This window comes from Eulemur rufifrons, unplaced genomic scaffold (assembly GCF_041146395.1).
Source record: "Eulemur rufifrons isolate Redbay unplaced genomic scaffold, OSU_ERuf_1 scaffold_156, whole genome shotgun sequence".
Classification (NCBI taxonomy): domain Eukaryota; kingdom Metazoa; phylum Chordata; class Mammalia; order Primates; family Lemuridae; genus Eulemur; species Eulemur rufifrons.
This window is the reverse complement of record NW_027182938.1, coordinates 35,912-48,411: the sequence shown is the minus strand read 5'-3', so window position 1 is coordinate 48,411 and position 12,500 is coordinate 35,912.

Below are 12,500 nucleotides of genomic sequence, written 5' to 3'. Positions count from 1 at the left end.
CCTAGCTCACAGCAACCTCAAACTCCTGGGCTCAAGCGATCCTACTGCCCCAGCCTCCCGAGTACCTGGGACTACAGGCATGCGCCACCGTGCCCGGCTAATATTTTTCTGTATATATTTTTAGATACTGTTTCTGTATATATATTTAGATATATAGTTTCTTTCTATTTTTAGTAGAGATGGGGGTCTCGCTCTTGCTCAGGCTGGTCTCCAACTCCCGACCTTGAGCGATCCACCCGCCTCTACCTCCCGGAGTGCTAGGATTACAGGCGTGAGCCACCCCGCCTGGCGTGTACGTTCTGTATTCACAGACAGACGGAAGGCAGGGAGAATGTTACCCTTTCAAAGCCCGCCCTGCTCGCCTCTCAGCCCACCGATGGCACTCTGAATCCCGTGGCATTCCTTCACTCAGCTGAATTCTTCAGCACCCGACCCCCCCCACCCCACCCCCGTGCCACGGGAGTTCGTTCTCATGGCAGAGCCATCGAGGCTGTTGCCACACGTGTTGTAGGTGCCTAGGCAGACTGTGCCCTGGCCCCGAGGAGGTACGGAACCACCTATTGCCTCGGGAGGGAGGGACAAGATGTGTCCGTGTCCAAGGCGACGTCCTGTCGATCACGAGGAGGCCTGCAAAGGCTCGTATCTGCCAGGCATTGAGCCACATGACATGAAACACCGGTGTGTTCCTTCACTTAGGTGGTGTCGCGTGTTGATACTCACAGAGGATGATAAACCCACTCGCATGCCGGCTGAGCCCCCTGTGTCTCCTCCTCTATCCACTGAGGGAAAAAACCGCAACGAAAGGTAGAGAACCACAGGGTGGGAAGAGAGCCCGTCACTCTCCCTATGTGACCGTCCGGAGTGCTCGTTCAGATGGGAGGAGGTGTGTTTGTGTGTGTATGTGTGTGTTTCATTGATTTTGGTGCCATCTTTTCTCTGCAGCTGCGTCAGAGGACAGCGATTTTTCCGATTTTCACTCCGCTGAGTGAATTGCCTTTTGAAGAGAATGTCCACAGGAAGCCTACGGTTCTCCCGCGTGGGTGGCCCTCCTCTAGAAATGAATCTCGTTTCTTGAACGGAGGGGACTTGTTGATGCCATCATGCTTTCGGGACGACTTCTCAGACGCTAGCTTTGGACCGCAACATAGGTGCCCCCGACATTGCCTCAAGGGTTCCGTGGTGCCTCCTGTCAAGAGACCCCACCGACCGTCCCCAGCCTGCCCGCTCAAGGGAGCTGGGCCCCTTCTGATCTGTCCGCCCGCCGTGAAGCTCCCTCCCGAGGGTCGGAAAGCCCACCTGTTTCCCAGTTCGGTTGAATGATGGGGCACCCGGGCAGGGCACTGGCACCGAGTGACTCCATTCTGAGTCTGTCTGCTCTGTGGGGCGGGGGCGGGGGCGGGGGCGGGGGCGGGTGGGGGGGGCAGTTCCGTCTCGACCGGTGGCCTCCTACTGACTGACTCTATGGGACGGACCATTCTCACTCAGGATCATGTAACCTTCTTGGCCTAGGCACATCCCGGCACTGAAAGCCACTTTTCGGGGACACTCTCCCACGTACAGATAGATGGCCTGCACGAGTGCTCTTCCTTTCTCGAAACACTGGAAATCTGTCCTCAATTTTACCTGACCTACCTGACGGTGTGTGATAAAGGAGCATAGAACCCTCAGCCACCCTCCACCTTCCCGCTGTCACGAGAGACAGTGCCGAGCGTGAAATTCTATCCCTGACTCTCTGTGTCCACCGTTCTCTGGGTAGGGAAAGAACTTAACCAGATAGGCCCTATCGGTCGCTTATCTGTTCTGATAGTTTTGTGGCAGCCATTTCTTTCCCCCTTTCTTTTCTATTTCTGTCTCTCTCCCCCACCCCCACCCCCAAATTCTTTCTACGAAGACGTTTAGGATGTCAGATTCTGGCCACATGTCCCCCCTAGGCATAGGGGGGCCAGCATAGACAAAGGTCTTCGGTACCAAGTGTTCATTCCACGGTGACAGATATTGCCACTCTTGTATTGACCAGGGCGAGATCGTGAGTGGGTCAACTCTGAAACTCCCTGTACTCTACTTCTCTCTTGGGTAGGTCCCTGCCCCAACCCTCCGGCTTCTAGCACACACCCAGGGGCACTCTCTCCTCTCTGGATAAAGTTCCAGATGATCCGATCCGCTCCGAGGCGGAAGGGGAGCTGGCCGGGCCACCCACTGTGCGCCCCACCCCCACCCCGCCCCACCCCCGTCAGTCATAGGGTCCGTTCTTTTCAGGATGACACCGGCAGCGGTTGCTGGGTGTCATCTTGCGGCCACTTTGATCAGACCTCGGGATCCGGAAAGTCAGGTGAGGTTGGGAGTTTAAGAGCTGACTCCCGGGAGGTGTGGAGGGTGGGGAGGAGAGCACGGTCCGGACGGTCCCACCCTTTTCTTCCCGGGCCCGCAGCTCTGGGCCCGCCCGGGGCAGCCCTAGCCTCTAGCGGGTCTCCGCCCACCCGCCCTGTTGTCTGCGGGAGGCGCCCCTCCTCCCGCTCTCTGCCTCCTCCCGGGACCGTAGGCCTCTGCCCGTCGTCTTTTTTATTTTTATTTTTTCCCTTTTGTTTGTTTCTCTTTTATCTTGTTTTTTAGGCTTATCGAATATCATGTCGTATAAAAACTTAAATCACAGAATGAATTATATTATATAACAAGATGTGGCTTTTTATCCTACGCCGAGAACGATGAATTTTTCTGTTCATGTCCATTTTCCTGTCCTGGAAGAAATACAAAGTTGCTCGTGATACTTCCCCATCATCTTCCAGTTTCCCCGACTGTCAACACGATGTATTCGATCGTATATCTTTGTGTGTGCACGTGGGCGCCTGTACCTATTTCTTTTCGGCATCAGTCTCAGGTCTTTTGGCACCTAGGGGGGAAAAAGGAGAAACCAATAAAGGACAGAAAGACGTTCTGTCGTTTTACGCTCCCCACCACCACCACCACCACCACCACCACTTTTGGGAGCTTGTAGTCTGGCCTATGTCCCCAAGGCAGGTTAAATCTTTTCTTAAAACTCCCAAGTGGTCCCCTGCCCCGCCTCCCCCCAGGTGGGCGGCCGGCAGAGTTCACAGGCTTTGTTTTTGGCAGAGCCTGGACGATTGAAATAATGAACCACAATCATCGCTAAAGCTGAGAACCCCTCCCCCCCTCATTAAAAGCTCTGTATTTCTGCCTAGCCCTATGTTCCGGGAAATTCGGAGGCTTGAGATGGGAAGGTCTACCCTATTTTCTCCTTTACCGGCAAAATAGACTCTCTCTTTCCTTCCTCCTCAAACAGCTTGTCCTCGTTATTCGGCCTCGTGGGCAGGTGGCCGAGCTTTCGGTAACACCAAGTCTTCTAAGTTGTGTTGTGCTATCGGTCTTGTTTTCTTTCTTTTCTTTTCTTTTCTTTCTTTCTTTTTTTTTTTTTTTTTTTTTTTGAGACAGGATTTCTTTCACTCTGTCCTCTCCCAGGCCGCCTTGGCCTGATTGTAGCTCACAGCAAGCTCCAAATCCAGGGCTTAAGTGATCCTCTCTGCCTCAGCCTTCTGAGTAGCTGGGACTATAGGCAAATGCTGCCACACCCGCCATAATTTTTCTTTTTTCTTTTTTTTTTTTTTGTTGGTAGAGATGAGGTCTCATCGTGTTACCCAGGCTGGTCTCCAGCTGCTGGGCTCAAGTCACGCTCCCGTCTCTGCCTCCCAAGTTGCGGGGATCACGGGCATGAGCCACCATGGCCAGCCAGGTTATTTAAAGGCGATCGCTTTGCTATCCTGATACAAAATCCCAAATGTGCGAGTTTAAGGCACCAGACGGAGGGAGTCCCCACACTACATTGTCACGAACATTGAGGGTGGCTCACGAAACAGCTGGGATGTGGCCACACAGTAGTGATCGAGGAGATATATTCTAGTGGGATAGCAGAAATATAGAATGTCCTGAAGACACTAAATGTCGGAATGCCACAGCAGTCAATGGCTGACAAACTTCCATTCCATTGTGTCATGGTAGGCGGCTTACTTTTCTCCTGCTCCCTCGGTATGATTAAGGCCTGACGTAGAAAATGTCTACGTCTCATCCAAATCCATCGAGACGATGGAAGGGGGAACTGGGAGAGGAATAAAGAAAAACAAGAGAGGGAGAAGCGAAACAAGAGAGAAGGGGGCCGAGGAGGAGAAGGAGGAAACTGCCTCCCCTGTCCCCATGCTACCCAATTAATAAATGAAGAATGGCCTCTTCCCTCCTCTTCCCAACCCCTAACTATGCCTGGAGGTGTATCGTAGGCCTACAGTCCTAAGAAATGTACAACTACTGATAGTAATGGGAAGAAATGCAGTCTAATAGGTTTCTGTGCAGTGGGACACCCTGGCCAGGGCACTTACGGTGAATGGAGCTTGCAGGGTGGGCGGGAGGTTGCTCTGGGTGAGTCTGTGAGTTGGCGGTGAGTGGTGAGTGAATGTGAAGGCCTAGGACATTACTTACTGTAGGTTTTCATAAACCCTGGACACTTAGGCCGCACGACATTTACCTTTAGAAATTTCTTTCTTCAATAATACATTAACCTTAGCTTACTGTAAGTGTTTTCACTTCATAAACTTTTCCATGGTGGTTTGGTTTTTTTTTTTAAACTTTTGGACTCTTTTGCAACACCACGACTTAAAACACAAATGCGTTGCACTGTTGTACACAGATATTTTCTTTCTCTGTGTCCTTATGTGTTCCGTAAGCTTTTTCCTACTTTTAAAGTTTTTATCGTTCTATGCACTTTTCAAAATAATAAAAACTAAAACAGAGAGGGGGGGTGGGAGAGGGAAGGAGAGAAATACACACACATGAATATGTTTCCCAAGTGAACTGAGGAAGGGGGCCGAGTCAAGGTTCTCAGGGAGCCACCAGTGATGAAACGGTCAGGCTCAGAATCAGCATTGCAGAGTGGCTGCAGAGCCGGGGGGCCTGGACTGGCTACCTGGACGACACTCCGTGTTTGGTAACTTGGCGAGTCATAAATCCTCTTGAGCCTCAGCCTCTTCATCTGCAAATGCAGAAATCATGGTGCCTACCCCACAGGGATATTGGGCAGAGTGAAAAAGCAAATGCAGGCAAAGCCCACAGAAGCACGCGTGGTAAACAGTAAGCCTTTAATCGTGGTCACAGTCGTTGTTATAGGATCATCTTCCTATGTCCTTGTCTTTTAAAGATTAGCAGAACCTCCCAGAAGATGAGAATGGGCTCCCCCTGAGCAAGTCTCGGCTGTAAAGTCACAGGCATGTTGAGCATGTGGCACAGAAGGCAGAATAAAAACCTGATCCCGGAACATTATGTTCCTGCAGGACATGAAATCATTGAAGGTATGGGAAATCCTACCTCATATCCGTTTTACTAGAACACCTATGATTGCGTACGCACATGGACGCACGCGCACGCGCACCCCAAACTTTTTGAGCTTCACAAAACAGCGTAACCAAGGAACACACTATGATGCTTCTTAGCGATCTATTTAGGCCCAGGTTACTCGTCACTCTGAGCCTGCCTCCTTATCTGTCCAATGAGAATAGTGTTTGTCACAATTATCGTCATCGTCATCCTACCTAACGCTTCTGGTAAAATTGAAGTGTGAGAACACCCGCTAGACAGAAAATCCATGTTATCTCTCAATTTTTCTTCCTCCTGATTTCTATCTGAATCTGTGAACTCGCTTTGGTTCACTTCAGTTTTTCCAGAGGCTCCGGTTACCTTCTCTCCCACCTATATCGGATTGGGTCTGACGGAAGAAAGAAGGAGGAAAAAAAAAACATAGTAAAGAAAGCAGAACAGCATTTGTTTCTGAAGCAACCGATCAAACATTGCTGATGAGCCGGTCTTTTCTATTTCAGTAAACCAAGGAGGCCTATTGTCACGAGGATGTGAGGGGCCCGGGTAAGATTGGATGATTACCCCTAAAGGAGACAAAGCAGACAGACTATGGCACATGTGATCTTAGCAAAGAGAATAAACAGTGACCTCTCTGCCGAGTTGGGCCTTAGCATACCAAAGGGAAATAAAGGTGTAATAGGATGCTCAATTTTTACTCTGGAAACCGAGGTTGGTTGGGCACTGAACTGAGAACACTGAATTTTTTACCCTCCTTGATATTCACATAGGCTTAGAGGAGGCAAAAAAAAAAAAAAAAAAGAATACTGAGCCTATAAGTCATCCCTAAAACTCGGATTTTATGTTCCCTTGCCTTTTCATAACTGAGCAACACACAACATTAAAGAATGGACACAGGCCGACGCGTTGGCTCAGGCCTGTAAACTTAGCACTCTGGGAGGCCGAGGCGGGAGGATCGCTCAAAGTCAGGAGTTCGAGACCAGCCCGAGCGAGAGTGAGACCCCCCGCCCCCCGTCTCTACTAAAAATATAGAAAGAAATTGGCCAGACAACTAAAAATATATAGAAAAAAATTAGCCGGGCATGGTGGCACATGCCTGTGGTCCCAGCTCCTGGGGAGCCTGAGGCAGGAGGATCGACTGAGCCCAGGAGTTTGAGGTTGCTGTGAGCTAGGCTGATGCCACGGCACTCACTCTAGCCCGGGCAACAGAGTGAGACTCAGTCTCGGGGGGGGGGGGACCCAAAAACAAACAAACAAACAAACAAACAAAAAAACCGGAAGGGACACAGACTTCCACAGGTTTGTGTGTGGCCCCTTTTACTTATTAACGCTACAGGACCTTAATTATTTGTGCTCTGAATCTGATATTCAAATTATCCTTGTGGCCAACGCGTTTGAACAGTAGATGGTAGGGGAAGAAGAGTTCACCTCCTGAATAGATGACAAGTAACGGGAGTACTGGTGAAATTACAAGTGGCTTACGTTTACACACTGAAAATCCCAGTTAGCCGCTACCATGAGTTCAAAGAAGAGATCTAAATTTCTGACCCTATGACCCTAAAAGATATTTCCTCCCATGGTGTCACAGATAAAAATAAAACTGCATCCTAGCACTTTGGGAAGCCTAGGGGGAAAGGATCGCTTGAGGCCAGGAGTTTGAAGTTGCAGTGATCTATGATGATGGTACTGCACTTTAGTCTGGGAAACAGAGTGAGGGCCCGTCAAAAGAAAAAAAAGAAAAAAAAGAAAAAGACAAAAAGAAAGAGAGAGAGAGAGAGAGACAGGAAGACACAAGGAAAGAAAGAAAGAGAGAAAGAAGAGAGGAGAAGAGAAGAGAAGCGTCAATCTATCCATTGCATTTTCTACCCTTTAGGTGACTGGGCTTCAGCAGGGTGATGTGATCTGACAAAGTTCATGTTGCTAAGAAATAAAGCACTGGGGTTCAAACTCTGAGTTTTCAAAATCCAGCATATCCCCCTACCCACCATACCGTGCCACCTCTGAGAGTGGATATCTCACAGAGGAGAGCTGTGGAGGCCATTCTTGGACAGACAGAGTCAAGTAGTGGAGACCATGGAGTCTCTGCTCTGCAGCCAGTCTAGAGACATATGGAGCCATTAACACTGCTTGTGAGGAAAATACCATGTCATAGGGAAACAGAAATATTTTCCGCCTTAGGCAGATACAATTTAGGAAAAGACCCGAAACCCCTCTTCCTCTAACAGTGCTTTCTGGTCAGATGCTGACCCCTTCGATTCACAGATTCAGATACATCATTCAATGCAAGCATTGTCAACAAGTCACTCTTTGCAGCTTTCTGAGATTTCTAGGATATAGCATACTTGTAAAGATGATCACTTATGTGAAGACACCACCCCTCCAGAAAAACAAAAACAAAACCAAAACAGAAGCCCACTTTTCTCTGCTGTGAAAATCAAGATCAGCTTTTATGAGATCCACTAAATTCACACAAGAAGTAAAATATAATCATACTGATATATGCAATTTTTCTCTTAGAACAGAATGCATGGTGCTCCTTATCATCTCAGATACTGTCAACAGAAAGCACGCGGTGGATGAACAATCTCCGTGAGCTTTTCTACAGAGATGGGGTGTGTGTGTGTGTGTGTGTGTGTGTGATAAATAATGAGGGTTGAGGAGCAGATAAATGACTGGGGGAAAACAACAACAGCAACAACAACAAAAACCACTTCCTGGTTCCTCGATGCAAGCATTCATTTAAAGGGTATACTCGCATGTATACCTAGGTGGAAAGTGGAAGCAGCTTTAAAAAAAAAAAAAAGAAAAATTGCTGCGAGCCCTGGTTATGATACGGCAATAAGCGCTAGCTCTTGGAAGGTGTAAAACATATTCACGGTGGCTTATGCCAATTTGGGATGTACAAAGACGAGCTTGAGCACCACCACCAACCAAAAATATGAATGAATACCTGGCTAGCGATCAGGATCAGACATAATAGAAAAGAAAAAGCTCCCAAGGCTAAAATAATGTGAACACGATTGACTCGTCCATGGAAAAGAACCCCAAATCACTGCAAAATAATTTTTTTTTTTTTTTTTGAGACAGAGTCTCACTCTGTTGCCCAGGCTAGAGTGAGTGCCGTGGCGTTAGCCTAGCTCACAGCAACCTCAAACTCCTGGGCTTAAGCGATCCTCCTGTCTCAGCCTCCCGAGTAGCTGGGACTACAGGCATGCACCACCATGCCCGGCTAATTTTTTCTATATATATATTTTTAGCTGTCCATATAATTTCTTTCTATTTTTAGTAGAGATGGGGTCTCGCTCTTGCTCAGGCTGGTCTCGAACTCCTGAGCTCAAACGATCCGCCCACCTCGGCATCCCAGAGTGCTAGGATTACAGGCGTGAGCCACCGCGCCCGGCCAGCAAAATAATTTAAAGAGTTTTATTCTGAGCCCAACGGCCGTGATCATGGCCCAGAGAGCTACGCCCAAGAAGCCTTGAGCAAGCGGACCCATTGTGGTGGGGTGGGTTACAGTTTGGCTTCATACATTTTAGGGAGACAGGAATTACATGTAAAATCACAAATCAAAACATGGAAGGGGTACATTGGTCTGGGCTGAAAAGGCAGGACATCTGGCAGTTGGGGGGGGCGGGAGAGGGAGGGTGCGGTGTTTACAGGTTTACAGCTGGGTTTAAAGATTCTTTGATTTGCAATTGATGACATAAATGAACCTCTGCCTAAAGGCTTTGCATCATGTTTTCAGTTAAGGTAAGGAGGTCTGCTAATCACAGACAAGCCACTGGACAGTTTACCCAAAACTCAAGTGCCCTGTAGTTCAGTAAACGGTTGGCCTGCTAGATATGCGTTAAGCTTTGTCTTGCCTGGCCTTAGGCCCGTCGGACATTCAGTATCTCATTGTTATAAAATCTGACTCCATCAGGGAGGGGTGTCTGACTTCCCCTGTCCTTGCGGGACAGCAGCTCAGGTTTAAGGGTTTTTCTAGGGTTCCCTGGGCCAACCACGGGACGGGTCAGCTGGCGGTGGCGGGCGGGGGGCGGCTTAAGATTTTATTTTAGTTCATAGACTCCAGAAATGGTGTTTCCCTGGGAAAGGCACACGAGTTCATGAAAAGCTTTCATTCAGGTGGTCTGGCTCCTCCCTGAGGTCGTCTCCCTGCCCCCCACTCCTCCCCTCCCCTGGGGCCGGAGCGCGGGGGGGGGGGGGTGAAGGCCCAAGAGGAGAGGCGCGTGGGGGAGGTGCCGCTCCCAGAACCAGAGACTCGTCTGGGCCCCACGTAACCCAGCCACCGCGACCGCTTCGCCCGAGGAGGTGCCCAGCAAGTCGTGCTTCTGCCCCTCGGGATTGCCTGCGGGCTGGGGGCGGGGTACGAGCTCCCGGCCCAAGAGGGAAACCCCTAGCCTGGCCGCACAGATGGCCGGGCCCCGGCGGAGCCGTTCCGCCGGTTTCCACCCCTCCCCCACTCACTGCGCTGACTGCGCATGCGCGCTCGCACGTAGCCGCCTCGGGCTTCTCTCGGGCGGAGCCGCTTTCAGCCCCGACCCCGCCCCGCGAGCTGACTGCGCATGCGCGCTCGCACGTAGCCGCCTCGGGCTTCTCTCGGGCGGAGCCGCTTTCAGCCGCGACCCCGCCCCGCGAGCTGCCGCTTCCAGGCGGCACAGCGCATGGGGGAGGGGACGGAGCTCTAAAGAAATCAGTCCCCTCCGTCTCCTGCCTCAGGAAAAGCCCCAAACCCTTGGAGAACTGCCACCCACCGCCACTACCGTGTGTGTGTGTGTGGGGGGCTGGGTCTTTACTTTGTGTCCTCCTTGTGGCCCAGTCCAAGGTGGCTGGGCTGCCAAACAGATCGTCTCGGGAGGGAGGCAGGAAGGGCCCAGGTCTGGACAGGGGTGGATTGGACCCCTCCACCCTGGGGTGTGGACTTGTGACCGAAAGCTCAGCTGCTTGTCCACGAGGCCGAATAACGAGGACAAGCGGTATGAGGAGTAAGAAAACAGAGAGTCTACTTTGCTGACAAAGGAGGAAATAAATAGGGTAGAGCTTCTCAGTCTCAAACCCCCAAATTTCGTGAACATAGGCCTAGGCAGAAATACAGAGGTTTTAAAGGAGGGAGGGTTGGTTCTCAGCTTCAGGCAATTACTGCAGTTAGCTGTTCTAAAGGTCCCGTCTCTGCTGAGAAGAAAGCCCTTGAACTCTGTGGGCCGCCCACCCTGGGGGCCACCTGGAGTTATAACCAAAGAGTTAACGTGCCTCAGGGATGCAGGCCGGGCTGCAAGTTCCCAAAAGCCTGGGGGAAGTTTTAAAAAGACAGAAAATCTTTCTGCCCTCTTCCCCTCCCACCCCCCCACAAAGCCATTTTCTCTGGTGCAGACTCGGCACCCTCCCTGCCCCCCCCCCCCCCGTGCAGGCCTGTTTGTCCTCAATCATCTGTGAGGTTCACGAGGAGGAGATGCTCTCTCGCTCTCCCCACCCTCTTTCTTCCCTTAGGAAATCCTCAGCGCTGTTCCACACACTCAAGGTGGCGGGCCTGCTCCGGCCACCAGCCACCTCTTGTGCCACCTCGCCCCCCCCCGCCCCCAACGGAGTAGGTGTACAGACAGGAGCACACTTTACCGGAGGGCGCCTGGGGATGAAGAGTTGTGGTGGCCAAATGGGGGATGCGGGGCGGGGAGGAGAGTGGCTGGCATTTGGCAAAGAGTGACACGGAGTGGCCATCCAGGCTTGTCTGAAAAGTGGGACTACGAGCCTGAGAGCGCCGACGGAGTCGATGGACATGGTCACTGCTGTGGGATGTCTCTTTTACCACGATGTAACACCAAAGCAAACCCCTGACCCGCTGGGTCGGAGAAGGCCTTGTGGGCAATTTAGAAAAGCCATGGCGTGGCCATTTGGAATACTTCCTGCCTCTCCGGGAATCAAAAATTAGAAAGGACCATGGGTTCTGTATTAATGTACCAAAGGCAGGGAGAATTTTAGCCTTTTAAAGCCTGCCCTGGCCCTATCTCAGCAGGGCAGTGGCACCCCAAGTTCCGTGACATTTCTGCACTCGGCGGCTGACTTCTTCAGCCATCTGTTGCGATGCCCCTGCCAGGTGGCCACTCACTCGCCCCTTCAGTTCAACCCTTGTACCAGAAAGTGTTGCCTTCTTCCTAACCCCTATGGGGGGACCGGGGGGTGACGTGTGTGGGGGGGTAGTGGAAATGGGCAGACCCCACAGGTGCAGCCTCTTCCAGGTCATAATGGGCCTGAGGCAGCGTGGGATTCCCCCGGAAGGGAGGCAGGGTGGCACTACGGCACCGAAGCCTGACGCCGGTGGCCACGTGGATGGTGGGGGACACGTTAGACCGCTGAGATGCAGCCACTGAGAGCCACCCCGCAGCAAGAGGTCTCTCTGGCAGAGCAGGCACTGAGTCCGCAAGTCAAGACAGCTGGGAGGCCTGGGAGACAGAGGCCCTGGATCTCAGGTCCCGGGGTGGGGGCGGGGGGCAGTGCCAGTGCCTGGAGAGAGAGAGAGCCCAGGCTCCAGAGGCCATGATGGGGCCTGGTGGGCAGGGCCGAGGAGGTCAAGGCCGGGTGTGGTGGGGTCCGGGATGAGGGGCTTGGGGTGACGGGCAGGGAGAACGACCCGTTCACTCAGACGTGCCCTCAGAGGAAGGCAGAGGTGCGTTTTGCCTTCCTCCGGCTAGTGGAACGCTCGGCATTTCTTTCCTTCAGAGCTGGGTTGAACTGGTATGGCATCTGTTATAGTACGGAGTGCGAGACAGGACAACCTAGAGACCGAATTGAGCCAAGTCATGAGTCCACATTAGCTGGCCAGCGACCACCCCCTGCCCTGTTAGGGTACAGGTACAGAGAATGGCCCCGAGCCGAAAAAAGCAGGAAGGTTTCAGACTATCCTAAGCTAGAGCTCCGTGACTTTAGGCACGGCGGTTGAAACAACACTATACCACCTACTCCGCAGCTGTGTGGTCCGGGACCAGCCTCGGGCCCCCGTTTCGTTTCGGTTACAGTCTTTAAGCGAGCAGGTTTACAGAAACAGATAGCTCCAATTAAGGAACATTCTTTCAGGAGTTAAGCAAGCACAAGAGGCAGCTGGAAAGTTTAAACACTTAGTTACAAGTTAATTGCTT